This window comes from Spermophilus citellus, assembly GCF_964194105.1.
Source record: "Spermophilus citellus genome assembly, chromosome: 4".
Lineage (NCBI taxonomy): Eukaryota > Metazoa > Chordata > Mammalia > Rodentia > Sciuridae > Spermophilus > Spermophilus citellus.
In genome coordinates this window covers 110,063,816-110,077,908 of record NC_138185.1, presented here as the reverse complement: position 1 = coordinate 110,077,908, position 14,093 = coordinate 110,063,816, and the positions used below count along the sequence as shown (strand labels likewise).

The 14,093-nt window shown below is 37.9% G+C and overlaps 1 protein-coding gene across 2 annotated transcripts in view; it reads left to right on the top strand.

The window, feature by feature from the left end:
• The window catches only part of THSD4 (thrombospondin type 1 domain containing 4), a 630,142-nt gene that overhangs the window by 398,958 nt on the left and 217,091 nt on the right, over window positions 1-14,093 (top strand). The window lies entirely within an intron of this gene.

Sequence of the window (14,093 nt, the reverse complement as noted above, 5' to 3'; positions counted from 1 at the left end):
CCGGCTGCAGAGCCAGCTGTGGTTTCGGCAGGCTTGTTGCTCTGTTCAAAATAGACGTGCGGCTCTGAGGCGTGCAGCAACGGGTCATTTGTTGTAGGCTTTTGGCCTGCTAGTTACCCATGTCCTCTGCTCTCCAGATACAGGCTGGGCCTGTGGGGGGATCGAGCTTTTGAATGGGAACTGGAGGAACTGAATGGGTTAGTGATGCTGGAAGCTGAAAGCAGACCATTGCCCTCTAGTTGTAGCTGAGGTTCGCGACTTCCCTGTTGATTTTTTACTGTGTAGAGTAAATGACAAATGGGCTGGCCTAACTCAGCCCTGAGCACTTAAGCAGGCGAGGGGAAAGCTCATATGGAAAATATTTCTATCACCGCTGCCTGCACATATGGTCAAGGGAGACCCCCTTACTGAGCAAATCACTGTGTTCCAGCAGCCCCTCAGTGGCGTGCCAATTATTCTTATTAACAGCAAGGCCAAGGGCTGCTTCAGTTACCTGCCCGCAGCTGGTTCCTGGGGAGGGCCACTCTGGAATGTGAGTCCCTGAGCCTTGTGTCACATGCGAGAGGCAGCCGGCTCTGTTTCACCTTACAATCACTAAAGCACTAAAGCAGAGGAATAATGAAAGGGGATTACACAGGCTCACCCTGATCTTGATGTTGGTCAGACAGCACTCAACACTCACTCAGGAGAGGATTGCAAAGCTTCTGTCTTTTGAGTTAAAAGTGTGTGTGTTCAGCAGTCAGAAAACCCTAGCAGGGGTAGGGAGATGCCTGCCCTTCTGCTCCTTGGTTCTGTGCTAACAGCTCTGTGAAATAAAGATCTTCCAGTACCTTCTCCTCTTTTCTTCTCCGCCCCCCCCCCCCCCGTGAAAGTGTGTGTGTGTGTGTGTGTGTGTGTGTGTGTGTGTGTACGCATATATGAGTGTGAGTGTATTTCTGTGCTGTTGGCTCCACAACTCCTGTGTTCCTAGGAAATTGTACATTTAGGATTCCTTTCCCATTGTTGGAAATGAAATGAGAAGGAACATGAGTATGCATAAGCCCCCCTACCTCCTTAAAAAGAATGTCGTTTATACAGAGCTTTGAAGAATGTGGCATTTATTTATAAGAGCCTCTTTTTTTTATTGCCGTGTTACTTACAAAACTTACCCATAAACATGTGGCGTCGTCACCAAGGTTTTCTTTTTCTCTGCCAGCCAGATTTCTTGCAGGTTTTAATTATCTTCCCTCTGGACATTCCTAAAAACACAGAAGGAGAGGAAGAAAGGGGAAGAAGGTGTCGTCCACCTTGGGCTGCTTGGCTGGCTGTGCTCTCAGACTGGGGCTGGCAGCCAAGCAGCAAATCCTGGGAACAATTCACAGTCCATTTTCTAGGGTGCACCGTTCTTCCAGATAAGTGGGGGCCTGCAGGTGCGGGGAGGGGTGCATGACGCAGGGCAAGCCTTGTTTGGCATCCAATGGCTGGCACCATCACAAGGACAGGACAACCTGGTATAGCTTCAGCCCCTGATCTCCTTAAACTAAGAAAACTGAGGTCAATATAATGCCTTTGCCCTTGACAAGGTCAGGGTGGCAAATGCTGGTACAGACTGGATGTATCCTTTAAAACTAAATGGTTAGTCAGGCAGGACTTGCAGTGAACTTGTGAGTGTGAGACTTGTCAGGACCCAGTTTCTGTGCAGCATGCCCAGAATAATGGGGGCAAGGGGTGGAAGACTTGCCTTGTCTTTTCTGGACTTTGTCATATAAGACCAGTGAGATATTGTTATATGGAGGGAGAGGGAAATAGAGGCAAGTAGAAACTTATTCAGATCTATATATTGTATGAAATAAATTACCAGAAGTTAGTCAAAAGGGTTTTTAAAAAAATTTTGATGGAGCAATATGGCAAAACCTATCAAAATTAAAAATAAGTATCCTGGCTGCTAATAGATACAGGATTTCTTTTTGTGGTGATGAGAATGTTTTGGAATTAGATAGTAGAGATTCTTGCACAATTTTGTGGCTATACTAGAAATCACAGAAATTGTATCCTGTTTTGGTTTGGTTTGGGGTTTTTTAATATGTTTGTTTGTTTTGTTTTATGAGGGGTTTGAACCCAGGGCCCTGCTTTCTACCACTGAGCTACACCTCCACTCCAAATTGCATACTTTAAAGAGCGCATATTATAAGATGTGAATTATATCTCCATTTGTAAGATTAAAAGTCAAAAGTAAATATATTTTTAATTCAATATTTGTTGTTAGGTAATAAAAGCAAGTGGTAGAACAACATGTTTAAAATGCAGCCATTACCCAAAATGTGTCCATGTGTTTGTCCAGCCTCTGAGAAAGGATATGAAAGACAGAGAGGGCCATTGGGTGGCTGGGGCAGGAGAGCAGGTCTTGGCAACCAAAGAAGCTTCTAAGAGACTCAGGGCCTGAGGTCTTTATTAGGACTGACCACATAGGCACCCTCTGCCTGCTATATGCCAAATTTCCAGACACCCAGAAGGAAAACAGGTGTTCAGCATAAACCATTTGTACAGTATAGGCACAGAGAGCTGCTCCTATCAGTTCCAGGAATGGCAGGACCCTCCCCAAATCCATGTTCCTAGATGCCAGCCAAGGGCCAACCTTGGAAGCAGATCTTCTGAAGGGGAGCAGTCAGGTTAGCTTGTTTCTGATGGGTGGGTACGCATTTAAAGTGTAACAGGGGGAGGGAGGACATTCCAGGCAGAGGAAAACATCTGTAGAACCCTAGAAATAAGAAAGTACCTGGTGTGTTCTGGAATGAAGGCATAGCTGAGAAGCATACAGTGGGAGGGACCCAGTCCATCTGTCCGTAAGCAGATCTTCTGAGCAGAGGTTCTCTGTGGCTTTGAAAGTTGGAGGCAGTCTATATCTACAGTCTCAAATAATCTGTTTAGGGTATGTCCTTTGGGTCACCACTTGAAGACATTTTCTTGTCACAGATAAAAGTATATCCTAAGGAATAAGTCAAATTAAATTATGGATGTAGAGTTGCTTCCTAAGCTAGGGATCCCTCTTCGTCCCTGGAGTATTATTTTCAAGTAGAAATGAAGGACCAGCATAATGCCCTTAATGACTAATTCTTGGTGGGCATTTCTCAGTGACTCCACCTTTCTTTCGCTTTCTGATTTCTAAAATACAAAACCCACTACATGGAACTAACTTGATAACTCATAGCCTGAGTCTGAGCCTTGAATCTAACTTTTGATGTTAAATCCTTTTTTTTTTAATTTATGAAAGCTGTCATTTTAAAAACAAATACATTCAATAAACTATAAAAGAATAAAAGTTCAAGTTTCCTCTTTACCTTCACTCCTTCTGCTCCTTCTTCCCTCTCCAGATGAAGCCATGGTTCACATTTTGGCACCTCCTAGGTCCATCTCTATACATTTATAAACACAAGGCCATGGGTTTATGTGCTGCCTATGAGTTGTGTGTATACGTACAACCTTCAAAACTGGAAAGCCTTTTTCTTCTTCTCTGATACCTGTGCCTCTTATTTCTTGTCCCTTGTCCTATTGCAATTGCTGGGCTTTCCAAAAGGCAGTGTTGAATCAGAGCAAAGACAGCTAACACTCACAACTCCTTCCAGACTTACATGGGAATGACTCTAATATTCCATCACTGAGTGATGCTGACCAGATATTTTAGGTAGATAAATTTTATTCCCGATATAAGTTCCTTTCTGAGTTTTGATCAGGAATCATTGTTGAATTTTATCTGACATTGTTTGCCTCAATCAAAATGTCCATGAGTGTTCTCCTTTAATCTAGTTACATGGTGGTTTTCATATTAGAGATTTCTTCATGTTGGATTGTTTTTGCTGACTTGGACTTAATTATCCTTATCCTAGTGATTTATTCATTAAATTTGCCACTGGATTTGATTCACAATATTTCATTTTCAGTTTTTTTCTTTGTAAATAGGTATTATTGGTTTATGGCTCTTTTATTGTGCTAGACCAAGGTTTTAATAGTTTTGTAAAATAAATTCAAAAGCCTCATCTCTGAGTACCTTTGTAACCACTTATCTTGTTTCCAAAAAAGTGTAATATTTAATATATATGAGAATATATTTAGTATATAAGCAAATAATGAAGCAGAATAACCCAACACACATCAGTGAACCCACCTCCCAACTGAAGAAATCAGACATTTCCAGTCCTGTAAGCTGTTCCACACCAAGTTCCCCTTACTACAGTCCTGCAGAGAGAAACATTACCCAGAATTTTATGGTCATTGCTTCCTTGCTTTTAAGAATAATACTAGGGGCTGGGGATGTGGCTCAAGCAGTAGCGCGCTCGCCTCGCATGTGTGCGGCCCAGGTTCGATCCTCAGCACCACATACCAACAAAGATGTTGTGTCCGCCGAGAACTAAAAAATAAATATTAAAAATTCTCTCTCTCTCTCTCTCTCTCTCTCTCTCCTCTCTCACTCTCTCTTAAAAAAAAAAAGAATAATACTAGCACACATGCATGTGTCTCTGAAGAATATATTGTCTGGTTTTGAGTTGTGTAAACCTGATACCTTGAACTCCTTATTCAACCTGAATTGTTATTCACCATGATGATGCATGTACTTGTGCATCTTAGGTTTTTCTGCAGCGTAGTATTCTTCCCTACAGAAACACCACCTTTTTTCCCCTTGGCACATATTTGGATTTTTCTCAGTGGATTTTTTTCTGTTATAAACAATGCTGTTATGAACATTTGGAATATGCTTCCCCACATGCATAAACAGGATTCCTTGAGGGTATATACCTAGGAGTCTAATTGCTGGGTCGTAGAATACATGTTTGCGCAACCTTGAAGAGATAATGTCAAGATGATTTTGTCAGAAGTTCTATCATTTCATTTCCACTAGCAGTGTGTAAAAATTCTCAAGAATTTATCTTCTTTTCGATATTTGGAATATCAGATAGGCTAATTTTAACTCTATCAGGCATAAAATGGTATTGGTTTGTGGTGATTGACTTTCCTGCTCACTAACTCTTGCCATCATGTCATCTGTATTTCTGTCCACACCATGTTTCCTCCTCTTCCGTGAAATGCCTGTTGATACCTATTTTCTGGTTTTAAATTGGTTCTTTGCTTTTTTGCTACTGACTTAGGAGTTCCTTGTATCTTTTAAATATGAATCATTTGCTTGTTTATTCCATGGAATATTTCCTTCAGTTGTGACTTGTATTTAAAATTTTATAGTGTTTTATGCTAAACAGAAGCCTTCAGCTTTAGTGTATTTAAATTTATTAGTTTTCTTTCTGTTATTACTTTCTATTTCTGGCTTAAGAAATACTTTGTTTATAGACAAATACAAGTTTATAGACATATCCTTCTATTCTGTTTTATAAAAGTATTGAAGCTTTTAATTTCAAGTATAAATTTTAATACACTCGGAATTTATTGATCAAGTTTCCATATGTGTGTGATTTCATTTGTTGTTTTTTGTTTGTGGTGCTGGGGATCCAACTCAAGGCCCCGCACATACTAGGCAAGTGCTACCACTGAGCTACATGCCTGCCCCACCCCCTACCCTTATGTATGTCTTTTTCTGGCCTCTGTTGTTCCCTCCCTTGATCATTTGTCTGTGTCTGCACAAGTAACACGGTGCCTCAATGACTATAGTCAACAGTGAGTCTCAATTTGTGTAGGGAAAGTCTCTCCACCTTATTCTTATTCTTTGGAAGGGTCATAAATTTATGAAATTTAAAGTTATAGTCCCAGTTTTCCTTAAAGAATCCTTAAGGAATTTGTGTCAGAGTTGTACTGAATCTGTAGGTCAATATGAGAATACTAACATCCTTCTAACATCAAGCTATTCTATTTATGAGCTTACTATAAGCTTTACATTTACTTAGATCTTTAACATTTTTCAATAATGTTTTGTTTTTCTACATACATAAAGGTCTTATATATTTTTATTTTAGATATATTCCTTGACATCTTGTTGTATTTTTGTATTTTTGCAAATGTATCTTTATTTTTTAATCTTTGCACTGGTCTGGACCACCAGTAAAATGTTGAATAGAGACAGTGTTATTTTGTTCCTGATTTAAGGAGAAAACTTCTAACATTTTGCCATTGAAAATAAAGTTTTCTGTAAATTTTTGGTTGTTTACTTTGTCAGTTTGAAAAAACCCTCTTCTATTCCTAATCAGTTATTGATTTGTCAATCATGAATAGATGCTAAATTTTATCTAATACACTTTATGTTTCTTGAGATGATCATTTGGTTTTCTTCCTTTAATCTGTCAGTATAATAAATTACTAAAATAGATTTTATAATATTAAACCACCCTTGCGATTCCAGGTATAAATCTAACTTAATTATGAGACACTTCAACTTTTATTAAATTAGCCTTATAACATCTGATTTTTTAAGACCTTTCTTTTAAAAAAATCTCTATTCAAGAGTGGCCTATAATTTTTTCTTTCTTACACTAACCTTTCTGGATTTGTTTTAAAGTTCTACCAATCTTGCTAGATGTGGAAGCACACTCCTGTAATCACAGCTACTCAGGAGGCTGAGACAGGAGGATCACAGGTTCAAAGCCAGCCTCAGCAACTTAATGAGGCCCTTCACAATTTAGTGAGACCCTGTCTCAAAGTATAAAATAAAAAGGGGTGGAGATGTGGCTTAGGGGTTAAGCACCCCTGGGTTCAATCCTTGGTTCCAAAAACAAACCAACCAACCAAAAAGTTATACCAGTCTTACAAATTCATTTCAGAAGTATTACCTTATTTTCCAATGTCTGGAAGAATGTACCTAAACTTATTATAATGTATTTCTACAAAGTCACCCCAGAAAATTGGCTAGGTTTTGTGTGTTTGTCCCCAATCTGGGGAAGTTTTTAAACAACTTATTCAATTTATTAATGATTATAAGAAAATTTCTTTGTGGAAACTATTCAAAAGCTAAATATGTAGGAATCTGTTCATTTCATCTGAATTTTTCAGTTTCTTGACGTAAATATGTTCCTCATGTCCTCTGCTTATCTATAGCATCTACTGCAGTGTCCCTTCCCTTCCCTAACACTGTTCATTTTTTGCAAAGTCCCTATTTTATTTTATCAATCATTCTTTCCAGAAGCCTGTCAGTTTTACTAGTCTTTATGAAAAATCAAGTTTGGGCTTTGTTGGTCCTCTGTACAAAGCTGTGTTTTCTATTCCATTCAGCTCCATTTTTGGTTTATTTGGGTTTGTTTTGGTTTTATTTCCTTCTTTAATTTCTTAAATGTATGTGTAACGCTTTAATTTTTGGCCTTTAATCTTTTCTAAAATAAGCATTAAAGATGATAAGTTTTTCGTGTAATACCACCTTTGCTCCTTTCTTTACATTTTGATATATAATATTTTCATTATTATTCAGTTTTAAAGTTTTTTAATGGTCCTTGTGGTATTTTCCATGCATTATTTAATTTTCTTTTTGTTGTTTTTTTTAATCCCAAGTTAATTTATAACATAGTTATATTGTGGTCAAAAAATATGGTATCTGTTTACTGATGTTTTTAGATTTATTGGGACTTGCTTTATGGCTTAGCATGTGGGCAGTCTTTATAAACATTCCAAGTGATTCTTCACTTAGATGCATATAATTGGGTACAGGGACTTTTTGAAATTTATTTTAAATTTTTAATTGATAACAATTGTACATATTTATGGGGTATGGTGTGGTATTTCAATACATGTATATGTATACAATGTGTAATGATCATATCAGGGTACTTGGTATTGTATCACCTCAAATATTTATCATTTCTTTGTGTTGGCTGCATTCAAAATCCTCTCTTTGGGGATGACACATTAATTTATAATTAACAGTGGGTGTCAGCCGTAGTAATCCTACTGTTATAGAACATTAGAAGTTATTCCTCCTCTCCAGCTACAGCCTTCTATCCGTTACCTGACCTCTGAATTACTTCCCCTACCCTTCCTGACCTTTGGAAAAACACTACTCTACTCTCTGTCTCTGAGATCAACTTTTTTAGTTCCATGTGTAAGTAAGAACATGGAGTATTTGTCTATCTGTGCTGTTATGATTTACATTTGAGATGTCTCCCAAAAGCTCATGTATGAGACAATGCAAGAAAATTTAGAGGTGAAATGATTGGGTTATGAGAGCCTTAATCTAATCAATGCATTAATCTACTGATAGGAATTAGCTGGGTGGTAACTGTAGGAAGGTAGGGTGTGGCTAGAGGAGGTGGGTCAATGGGGGGTATACCTTTGTGGTTTATATTTTGTCAATGGTGAGGGAAGCACCTCTCTCTCTCCCTTTCTTTCTCCCCCCGCCCCACCTTTCTGGTATGATGCCTGGTCTCCTTTTCTCCTCCACACCCATCCACCATGATGTTCTGCCTCATCTCAAGCTATAAGGAATGGAATTGGTCATCTATGGATGGAGACCTCTAAAACCCCGAGCTCCAAAATAAACTTTTTCTCCTCTAATTGTTTTTGTCTTATCTTTTGGTCACAGCAGTGAAAAAGCTGACTAAAACATGTACCTAACTTATTTCACTTAACACAATGTCCTTCAGTTTCATCCATATTGCTACAAATGACGGATTTGGTTTTCATGGCTGAATAATATTCCATTGTATATATATGCTACATTGTCTTTATCCATTCATTCATTGATGCATACCTAGGTTGGTCCTATATCTTGGCTGTTGTGAATAGTGCTACAATAAACAGAAACTTTTATGAATCTATTAATGGACCTTCTAGACTATGTTGCTCAAGTCTTCATCGTTACTAAAGTTTGTCTGCTTCATCTATCAATGTTTAAGGGAGACATGTTGAAATCTCCTACGGCTGCTTTGTTGGTCTGTGGAGCGGATGGGAAGGGATGAAGTCAGTCTTCAGGCAGTCTGTCCTTGATGTTAATGACCACTCTTGCACCACCACTCCTCCTGCTCATTGTACCGTTGGTTTCTGAGTTTAGGATTTTTTCGTTTTTTTCAATAGTTTGTTTTGGTGGTTTCTTCTTCTGCGGTTTCTTGCCAACATAAACTTTCTAACATCAAGAAGTTCCTCAGAAATTTTTTCTGCTGATCATATTCTTTCTTGTTTTATAGTTGTTGTTACATGTGTATCTTTTCTGAAAATTGAATGGAATTTTGGAGAGGAAAGAGAAAAACAAATACCTTTGCTCAGTCTACCATATTGACCCTTTGCAAGACACATTTTTCTTCTTTTTTCCCACCTTTAATTTTTCTCCCAACAAAGTTTCTTGAGAAAATTATTTTCTAGTCCTCTGTTGTCACATCTACAAAATGGGAACAATAATAATGCTTGTCTTAATAACATAAGGAACAATAACAAAATCATGTCAATGAAAGTGCTTTGCAAGCTGTAAAGATTGAAACAAATGCAAAGGGTAGCCTTTAACTACTTCCTTTAACTTTGCTCTCCTTTGGGTTAGCTACATTAAAATGATTAATTGTGGTTGGCATATCATGACAGGCTCAAACAAAATTTTATTTACATTTCTTGAGAAAAAAATACTTGCCAAGAAACTATTGGGTGCATTAATAGAAAGTCACATGTTTTATAAATGGAAATATTATTTAGTCTCAAAACTAGTGCTACAGTGGGTGACCTTTTTTTTCTTATTTTCTTATACTGTGCTATTGGAATGCATACTCAATTAGGCATTCCTCCTTTAAAAATAATATTATTTTACTTAAAAAGCCATATTTGCTGATTCATTACATTATATGAATTTATTTATTTTAGCTTGGAAAGCTAATATGAATTGACAGAAAGAATGCTGAAATTTCAACCCAGGCATATTCAAGGGACAAAATGAGTAAGTGATGTAAAAGATAGAGTGGTTCGTATTAGAATGTACTGAAATCTGCCTATCTATATGTTTTTCATTTTCTTACATTCCACTAAGGCAAAATAAGCAACTCTGAATTGAATTTAAAGGCTACATATTGAGTACTATCTTGTATGTAAGGTTTTGTGCTAAGTACTGTGGAATTCATGAGGTAAGATTCCCTCTTTCCTCTAAGGTGGGCACCAATAAATAGGTTAGTGAAGACTAATCTATAATTTATTCTAATAAATATATCACATCCTTTAGTGAGGATCAGAACAGCCTTATGGAGAAAATAGCATTGGAGATGGGACTGGAGAATACTAAGACACTCCCTAGACAGATACTGGAAGAGGGTGTTCTAAGCCTCAGGAAGAGCAGAAATAGAGAGTGTTAAGTTGGATAAGGTAAGGGCATATTTAGACAGTGGCAAATTCTTCTTTCTTCTTCTAAACTCTTGGCTAGAATATTAAGTACTCATAGTGGAAGATAATTCACATGAGATGGATCTGCACCAGACATTTTAAAATCAGCTCCTTAATCTTCACTACAACTCTAGGAGGTGACATGAGCCTCCTGTTTTACACATGATGAGAGTGATACTCAGGGAAGGTACTGAGCCTGCCAAAGCAAAATCATGGAGGCCCAAGGGTTCAAGCTCAGGCCTGGTGAGTTTCTCCTATTAAACGATAAACGCTGGGGACATGTTGTATACAATGTAGCTCCAGCTGTTAAAAAAAAAAAAAGGATTGAGGCTTTTTGTGTCCAAATATACCACTTTTTTTGTAAATGTTCCATGGAATTTTGTAAGAAATATAATTTACATGTGTATTAAAAATATAGATGTATATAATATGTGTGCATTCTTCCATGTAATTATATCTAATTCCTCTCTTCTGTTTGGATATGTTCTTAAATTTCCTATGTTCTATAAGAACTCAAATAAAATGATATCTTAAATATGTTCCAACTTAAAAATTCTCTGAATCTAGGATTGACCTCCAAGCTACAAATGCATATCATGGAACCCTGAATAGTATTGGTGTTTTTCATACACTGGGAGAAACCTACCAGGCCCGACCTTCAATCCCTGGGCCTCCATGATTTTGCTTAAGTAGGCTCAGTAACTTCCCTGAGCATCACTCGAATCGTGTTTAAAACAGGAGGCTCATGTCACCTCCTAGAGTTATAGTAAAGATTAAGGAGATGACTTCCACTTAAAGTGTTTGGTTCAGAGTTTTTTCCATGCTCAATGGACAGCAGTGATCACTGATATAAAAAAAAAATTGTTTTTACATCTCAAGTCTAATGGAGAAGAAAATTTTAGTTGAGCCAGGGTATTAGTGTAATGCTTTGGTGGGGACAGGGGGAATGTGTCAAATTAGAGAAGAATGGAAATGAGAGAACTGAGAGGGAAATCTTATGGATTTGAAGGAGGCGGATGCATCCATGAGAATGGAAATTGACACAAAGGGTGCTGCAGAGCTCCCCTTTACAGTCAGAAACCTAAAATGCAGCTCCAAATTTCTTACCCAAATCTGGTGGAGTCAAAGGCTTGATGGGAGAGATAGAGAAGAAAATATCTAGGATGTTTTAAAATGGGAAGGAAAATGAATGAAAACAGAATTCTTAACACTACAACAAATTGGCCATGCCTTCACAGTTGGTGTAGGACAGGACTGTGAAGTCTCCGATTTTCTCAGCAAAAGGGTAGAACTGGGATTAGAATGAAAAACATTTTCTCTTTCTGAGACCTAATAAGTAGTGTTAATTACTGAATTCCAGTCTCTTGAATCATTACTGGAGAAGGACCTTTGGAGGTCTTCTAGTCTGACCTAGTTATTTTAAATAGGAGGCTCAGGAATCTTTCAGAGGGGTTGTGGCCTGCCCAGGACCACATAGTGGCTCAGAGTGATCTAGAAACCACACAATCTCAATTGGCCCAATTGTGGCATCTGAGACCCTCGGGTAAGTGAAAGTTTGAGGATACTTGAAAGAATGTCTGTAGATTTAAATCACTTATTATTTAAACCTGATACTGTAAAAGTGGTTTTAGTCAGCTTTATCATGACTGTGACCCAAAGAACTGATGAGAACAATTAGGGGGGAAAAGATTATTTGGGGGCTCACAGTTTCAGAGGTCTAAATCCATTCCTTGGGGCTCAAGGTGAGGCAGAATATCAGAAGAAAGTGGCTCAGTATATCACACCAGGAAGCAGAAAGAGCTCTTCTCAATAAGCACAAAATATATACCCAAAGGCATGCCCATTGACCCGCCTCCTCCAGTCCCACCCCATCTGCCTACAGTTACCACTCACTTAATCTCTATCAGGGATTATTCACTGATTGGGTTAAAGCTCTCATAACCCAATCATTTAATCTCTGAACTTTCTTGAATTATCTCACGCATGAGCTTTTGGGAGACACATATCTAAACCATAATAAATGTGTTCCAAACTATTTGTAAGAGACCACAAGTATATAGTCTTACTTGTTCTCCAAGTATGCTGACCCTATAGTGATGGTTAGATTGAGGGTCAACCATCTGTTAGAAGGTGGTAGGGAAGCAGAGGAGAGGGTGGATCCAAGGATCCACTGTCATTTTTTAACACATTTACAAAAAGCCTACTATGTGCTGGGCCTATTTCAAGTGATTGGCATATATAATTAGACCAAACAGACAAAGATCCTGGCCTCACATTCAGCTTATGTTTCCCAGGAGGTATATATAACAGAGAGGTAGGAATTTGAGACCAGGGTCTGGCTGCCATGCTGCGTCCAATTCATCATAGCTCCTGCACTCTGCCCACCCCCGTTCCACCTCTTCCAGGACACTGGAGCATGCCATCTCTAGTTTCAGAGGGTCCTTTGCTTGGCATATTTTATAAGATCAATCTTCAGATCTAGTTTGACAGTTTCCCTCTTGTTGTTACCCACTGTGAGCACCTGTAAGCACCCAAGGCGAGGGAACCTTCTCCTATATCCTACATCATCATACATAGCATTGCATGTGTCAGGCTTGCATGTAGCACATGTTTAGTGAACCATCGTATCACACTGAGACAGAAAAGCTGTGTCATGACTTATGGGGATACCTGTCAGACAAGGGGCACAGAGGTTTGCTAGGAGATCTACTAGCAAAACCACCATAGGAAACTTCAGTGTGAGCCTCAGGACATGAAGATCAACTAGCGCTGTGAAGCCAGCTTTTTTGGAACCATTTCATATGGATGCTCTGAAAAAACCATTCAAAGGTAATTGAAATCCCAAACACCATTAAAAACATGTAAGAACTATGTGTAAGCATTTTAAGATTTCCAGATGAAGGGCACCCTCTAATTATGAAGCATTTTGATGATTAATAGAATTCTAAGCCAATACTTTAAAAAAATTTTTATTGGCAAATTGTAATTATATATAACAGTGGGATTCATTGTTACGTATTCATACATGCACACAAATAAGCCAATACTTAAAGCCAGATACACATCATAATGATTAAGCCAAATAACACTTAATCATTTTGGCTCTTATTCCTGAGAAAGAAAGCACACTGAAGTAGAAAGACAGTCAAGAAAAATAAACTCCACCAAATTTCTGGACATATGTAACCTACAAAAATTAACAAAAAGGATATTCAAAACCTAAATGGATCAATAACAAGTGATGCAATCAAAGCAGTAATAAAAATCTACCAACCAAAAAAAAAAAAAGAGCCTGGGACAAGATGGATGTACTGCTGAATTTTACAAGACTATTTTTTTTTTCAGTGCTAGGGATCAAACCCAGTGCTTCATGCATACCAGACTAATGCTTTACCACAAAATCATACTTTTAACCAGACTTTTAATGAAGAACTTACCCCAAGGCTCCTCCAAATATTCCATAAAATAGAAAAGGAAGGGACCCTTCCAAATGCATCCTATGAAGCCGATAGTACCCTGGTTTTAAAACCTGATAAGGGTACAACAACAACAAAAGGAAGGAAGGAAACTATAGACCAATATCCCTGGTGAACAAAAACTCTCAATAAAATACTTGCAAATCAAATTCAACAACATGCTAACAAGATCATGCAGGGATGGTTCAGAATGTGCAAATTTATAAACATAATGTAGGACATAAGTAGAATTAAGGATAAAAATCACATGATTATCTCAATAGATGCAAAGAAAGCATTTGATAAAATTCAGCATACCTTTACAATACAAGTACTGAATAAATTAGGTATAGAAGAATTCTACTTCAACATGATAAAGGC